The following is a 6,982-nucleotide window of genomic DNA, read 5'->3' as shown; positions in this document are numbered from 1 at the left end:
TCAACTTCATCATGAAGTGGACTGTATCTTAATAGATGCCTTTCCTTCAGATGCCTATCCAGAAGATTTTTGTTCCCATATGTGTATTCATCAGTTTGTATTGTCTTGTTTTATCAAACTGAAACACTGCAGCTGCACAAAAGCTGATCTCTGCTCTGCAGAGCAGGGAACCCAATGGTGTTTAGCATCCTCTAGTGGAGGAAAAAGCTCATCATCATGAATTCGTAACTCACAATACTGGCTGTTTTATTTACCTGTTTACCAAATATTTTATATTATGATTGATTATAGGGTTAAAAATTTAAATGACAGGTAAGTTATTACCATTATATTAAAAATAACGGCTGGCATTGTGGCAAAAAACAAAACATGAGCATTTTTTTAAATACAGTTTTACACAAAAGGAAAGCAAGAAAAAGGCATAAACTCTCTCTGCTGGCACCTGTTCTACAGCTCTGAATAGAAAATGTGCAGCATTTCCACACTCCAAGCAAAAGACTTGGTGAAACTGTTGCATTCTACAGTATCTGACATCATAAGACACCGCGTCCCAAAGGCTCATTGTTCATTTGCACTGCACAGACTCATGCTGCCCCATTTAACATCTTTTACATGAGTGTCTGTTCATTTAAAACCCAAAAATGTACTCAGTATAATCAGTCATTTTTTCCTCCCTAAGGTCCTCTGATTTGGATTCAGGCTGTATTTGCTTTAAAATGTATCTGGCCCCAATTTTTTGAAGGGAAAAGTATGGCACATTCACAGTAGACTAAAATTGATTAAAGTCCTAGTAGTGCTTCATTTCTATTGCATCAAATCTGGTAGAGTTGCAGCTGAGAACTTTTAGAATAGTTTCGGTAACATCAGGACCACCAGCCCATTGTTCTATGGCTGTTATTTACTCTCTACTCGCACTCTGGACTGTTGATAAGCAAAAAAGAAACCACACCAGGTGCCACTCCTGTCTGCTAAGAACCAGAAGCTGAGGCAACAATTCCTATGGGCTCACCAAAACTGGACAACAGTAGATGGAAAAATTTCTTGGGATAATTTCTTGGCACACTTTGGACCCCTCAGTACCAACTTTGCATCATTTAAACTCCACAGTCTACCTGAGGCATGTTGCTGACCACGTCCATCCCTTTATGATCACAGTGTACTCATCTTCTGATGGCTCCTTCCAGCAGGATAACACACGTTTTCACAAAGTTCAGATAATTTCAAACTGATCTCTTGAACATGACAATGAGTTCATGTAGAGGACAAGAAATTTGATTCTGTTTAGTTTTATAATTTTGTTCCGTTTACCTCACAACATTTTATTATTGTTTTGACTGTGTTGCTGTGTAGAAATGCAGAGCTGGGGAGTAAGTGTTTTGCCTGAATTGATTGTGCACTGATCCACTGGTAATGCCTTAGGATTTCAGTAAGGGAAACCGCGCGTCCCTTTCCCTCACTCAATACAGACGAGTGAAGGCAAGAGCGGCGTGTCGACCTCTTCACTATTCCCCTTGTTTAAGGGCACAACATTTGGAGGCACCGCTGGGATGAAAGGCGTGAGGACTGTCCCTGAGCTGTAGAGGAATCCTCTCGTCGATCATCCCCCACAAACGACCCAGGCGTCAGCGAGGAGCACAACAAAGGAGGTGTCGCTAGGCAACGTGAGCGGAGTGACCACTAGGGGGCAATAAAACCAACTAAACCTGGTAACATGGAGTCAGAGTTAGAGAAGCTACAGCTGGAAATTAAAGGAACCCTGTACCAACTGACCGTAGAGCAGCTGATTAAATTATGTGATGCACTTCAAATTTCAGGACCAGAAAAAGAGTGTGTGACTAATAAAACACGCAGCCAGTTAGTGTCACTTGTAGTAAAGCACCTTGAACGGGACCCTAGAAGATGAAGGCATGTCAGCGCTTCTTGATATTCAGGACATTATAAGCAACATACAAATGAATAAACAACCAAGTGCAAGTGAGATTCTGGATCAAACCACCCAGGAACAAGAGATCATCCAGAGAGCAGTCGAGACATTAAGGTTGTTTCAACAGCCACAAGAGGGCGAAATGCATGACCCAGTGAGGAATAGCATGAATCCCACCACAATTCCTTGCACCCCAGTAAAAAACATTGTTTTGACACCACCAAATGGCTCTATGTGGCGCAAAGACTTTAAGATATCAGGCCAAATAGGGGAGCCTGGACAAAAAGATAGGCTCACATTTTCCAGTCTGGCCAGGCAAATTGAAAATGGGCTCAATAAAGGCTATCCAGAGTCAGAAATCACTGATGCTGTAATTCGTGCTATTACACCAGGCCTGCAGCTATGGAGTTATCTTGAAGGGAAAGAGAATCTGACATTGCCTGCCCTCAGGAGAATCCTCAGGTCTCACTACCAGGAGAAAAGTGCCACAGAGTTATATAAGCAACTCACCTCCGAGGTCCAGGGTAATAAAGAGACACCCCAAAATTTCCTAATCAGAGCCATGGATTTGAGACAGAAAATCCTGTTTGCATCTCAGGAAGTCGAATCAAGTCTGAAATATGATCCAGCACTTGTTCAGAGTCTTTTCATGCATACTGTCCTGACTGGTCTTCAAAATGACAATATTAAAAGTGACCTGCAGCCTTACCTACTGCAGATAAATACGTCAGATGAGTTGTTGCTGGAGAAAGTGAATATTGCAGTCGCCAATGAGAAAGAGAGGCAAGACAAAAAGAAACATGCAGCTCCATCACGAGTAACAACTGTAAATACTGTCCAATCCAGCAACTCCCCAGTGGAACATAAAAGCGCAGTTCAAGAAAGAGCAGCCACTGTACCCCCTGATCTTCTCTCGGAAATAAAAGAAATGCGTGCTGACATGGTGCTGCTGAAAGACTTGAGAGCCGAGGTTTCCCAGATCAGAGAAACTATTCAAAAGTCAACTCCTGCACCCCTGCAGCCTGTCACCATTGAAGCTGAACAAAATTGTATGCAGTTTTACCACCAGCAACCACCAGCAGTGGCATCGCAATACCACTCAGCACACGGGCTTAGACATGTGAGGGGAACAGCACAGTTTCAACAAAGGTTTGCACCCCAGCAATACTATCCAGCACCACGCAACCGCCCCAGGTGTTTTGCTTGTGTGCAGTCAGGTGAGGAATACTGTCAACACTGTTTTAGGTGTGGGAGCAGTGAGCATTTCCAGGCAGGTTGTAAAGCACCAAGACTGACAAAATCTACTAGAGAGAGAGAGAGAGAGAGCCATTTAAACTAAGACGGACTGCTCCTACGGGACAAGGGGCAGCCGACAGCATAGATAAGTCCCAGTTTTGTGCTAACTGTGAGGGAAGGGAAGAGACTACGAAATTGAAATGTTGTTCTGTTTGTAAAATAACAATGTACTGCTCGAAAAAATGCAAAGAAAGGCACTGGTCAGCACACAGAAAATGTTGTAGTCCAAACACATGCTTGGGCATTAAAAAACAGGAAACCCCATCAGGTCAGAAACTAAAATACAGGAAAATTGGTAATTCAGTGATGACACCCACTGTAAGGGAGCTAGTAGGAGAGAAATGTCTCATGAAGTGCTTTCTGCACAACCAAAGATTTCAGGCACTTTGGGACATAGGTTCACAAATCTGTGCTATAGATGAGGCCTGGAAGCAGAGCCATTTGCCTGATGTTAAGCTGAGGGATATAGCTGAACTAGTCAATCCTCTTGAGCCACTGCAACTCGAGGCAGCTAATGGAACAGAAATGCCATATATTGGTTGGCTTGAGGTGAGTTTCAAACTTACTGCTAATGATGATGAGTTGTTAATACCCATGTTAGTATTAAAAGGCAACCAACAGTCGTGTCCCATAATTGGTTTCAATGTGATTTGGCACCTAGTGAACAATGTACAGGACCAGACGAAAGACAGACACAAAGAGAAGCTAATGAAAACAGTAAAGGTAGCTTTCCCTCACCTTAGAAAGAATAGAGCAAGAGCCATGTGAGCACAGAGTAAGAACAACATATGAGAGAGTCAGCGTGCCTAAACACAGCTCCATCCAAATCGAGTGTCGAGTGCAAGCTCCACCTTTCAAGGAAGATAAGAATCTGATCTTTGAACCTCATGAGAACCCACAGTGGCCTGAAGGACTCAAGTTTTGTGACACCCTTGTATCAGTGAAGGCCAGAATGACACCAAAAATTGTTGTCAGTGTACAAAATCCCTCCAGCCATGACATCGTACTGCCAAGTAGGACTGCTATTGGAACTGTGCAGCCCATTGGATCAATATATCCTGCTAATATATTCAAAACTGACTGCCTGCCCACTGCATCAGTCCACCACGTTCAGGCTAAGAACCCCAGTGAGAGAATACCTACCACTGAACAATGGAATCCACCTGTTGATCTTACTCACCTGAATGAATATCAAAAACAAGTTGTCAGTCAGATGTTAAGAGAAGAATCACAGTCATTCTCTAGGTCTGACGATGACATAGGCTGTGTGGAAAACCTGCAAATTAACATTTCATTGAAAGATAATGACCCAGTGACACGGACATATCGCTCTGTACCAAAGCCCTTGTATCAGGAGATGAAAAACTACCTACAGGACCTGATAGCCCAGGGGTGGGTGGAAAAAAACACTTCATCTTACTCCTCCCCTGTAGTCTGTGTGAGAAAAAAAGATGGTACGCTGCGTTTATGCATTGATTACAGGGAGCTCAATAGGAAAACTCACCCAGATCGTCATCCCATCCCCAGAGTACAGGACATTATGGACAATTTGGGCGGAAACACACTCTAGACCAGGGTAAGGCATACCACCAGGGGTTCATGGGCAAATACAGCAAACATCTAACAGCTTTTGTGACCCCCTGGGGGTTGTATGAATGGGTCAGAATCCCATTTGGACTGATGAACGCCCCTGCAGCATTTCAGCGCTGCATGGAGGAGTGCTTAGAGGGATTAAGGGATGAGATATGTGTGCCTTACCTTGATGATGTCCTAGTGTTCAGCAGAACATTTGAGGATCACGTTGAGGATGTCAGGAAGGTACTGCGACGACTGAGGGAGCATGGAATCAAATTAAAACCAAGGAAGTGTGACCTATTTAAAGCAGAAGTACGGTACCTTGGCAGGATTGTTTCAGCTGAGGGAAGCAGGATAGATCCAGCTGATACTGCTGCAGTCACAGCTTTGAAAAGCAAACAGCCAGGTACTATTGGTGAATTAAGAGCAATGTTAGGACTATTAAGTTATTACAGGCAATACATCAAGGATTTTGCACGGATTGCGAATCCTCTGTATGACCTGCTCAAGGGACCCGGAGACATTGACACCCAGCAAAACAAAAGACCAAAGTGGCAAATGAAACGGAATAATAGGAGTGTCTCTTCATGTACACCTATTGAGTGGACCGACTTGCATCAGTCAGCGCTGGAACAGATAATAGACTGTCTAACTCAGCCTCCTGTTTTAGGCTTTCCAGAGTTTTCACAGCCATTCGTTCTCCATACTGATGCGTCAAATCAAGGACTAGGTGCTGTGCTGTACCAAAAACAGAATGGGAAGCTTCGTGTGATTGCTTATGGTTCTCGTACTTTAACTGCAGCTGAGAAAAATTACCATTTGCATTCAGGCAAGTTAGAGTTTTTAGCTCTTAAATGGGCGATCACAGAGAAATTCCGCAATTACCTATATTATGCGCCATTCTTTACAGTGTACACCGACAATAACCCACTTACCTATGTACTATCCAGTGCCAAATTGAATGCAACAGGTTGCAGATGGGTAGCAGAACTGGCAGATTTCCACTTCACAATTAAATATCGCCCTGGTAAGGAAAATGTGGATGCAGACAGTCTGTCCAGGATGCCTGTAGATATGGAAACATTTATGGAAGAGTGCACGCAGGAAATGGCATATGATGTGATTGGAGCAGCCACACAAGCAGTGGAAGGACAGGGAGAATCCAGTGTGTCATGGTCCATGGGTGTCTCAGTCAAGTGTGCAGCCATGGCCACAGATGTCTCCATCATTCCACTCACAAAAGATCAAATCAAACAGGACCAGAGACATGATCTAACAATTGGACCTGTGATTCAGTGTAAACTAACAGAGCAAAAACCATCGAGCTCAGGGCTGAAGCAACTTAGCCCTCAGACCCTCTGTCTTCTAAGAGAATGGGACAAATTGGAGATGGATGAGAACGGAGTTTTGCACAGGAGAACAGCAAACAGAAAACAGCTAGTCTTACCAGAAAAAAACAAAAATACAGTATTAAAGGAGCTGCACAATGAAATGGGCCATCAGCGTGTAGAAAGGACAATGTCACTGATACGGGACGGGTTCTTCTGGCCTTATATGCAGCGGGAAGTCGAGGATTATGTTATGAGGAGATGTTTTTGCATAAAACAGAAGAAACCCTGTCATGACAGCAGAGCACCACTGACTAATATTGTCACTACTCACCCATTTGAACTTGTCTCTATTGATTTCCTACACCTTGATAAGTGCAAGGGCGGTTATGAATACATCCTTGTAATTATTGACCACTTTACACGCTTTGCCCAGGCGTATGCCACAACTTCCAAATCAGGTAAAACAGCAGTGGACAAAATCTTTAATGACTATGCTCTAAGATTTGGCTTCCCGGCACGAATCCATCATGACCAGGGTGCTGAGTTTGAAAATCAGTTGTTTGCACAACTGAAAAACTACTGTGGGATTGCTGGATCCAGAACTACTCCCTATCATCCCCAAGGGAATGGACAAGTGGAGCGGTTTAATAGGACGCTACTCCAGATGTTAAAGACACTCTCAGAGAGACAGAAAACGAACTGGAAGGATTCACTTAACAAACTGATCTATGCCTACAACTGTACCAGGAGCGAGGTAACTGGATTTTCTCCTTTTTACTTGTTATATGTGTAACAGTTAATATTGTATTGGATTCCACTTGTCATTTTTTTCATTTTGGGTTTATGCATAGCGGGT

Source organism: Archocentrus centrarchus, chromosome 5, assembly GCF_007364275.1.
Source record: "Archocentrus centrarchus isolate MPI-CPG fArcCen1 chromosome 5, fArcCen1, whole genome shotgun sequence".
Classification (NCBI taxonomy): domain Eukaryota; kingdom Metazoa; phylum Chordata; class Actinopteri; order Cichliformes; family Cichlidae; genus Archocentrus; species Archocentrus centrarchus.
This window is presented reverse-complemented; position numbering follows the sequence as displayed.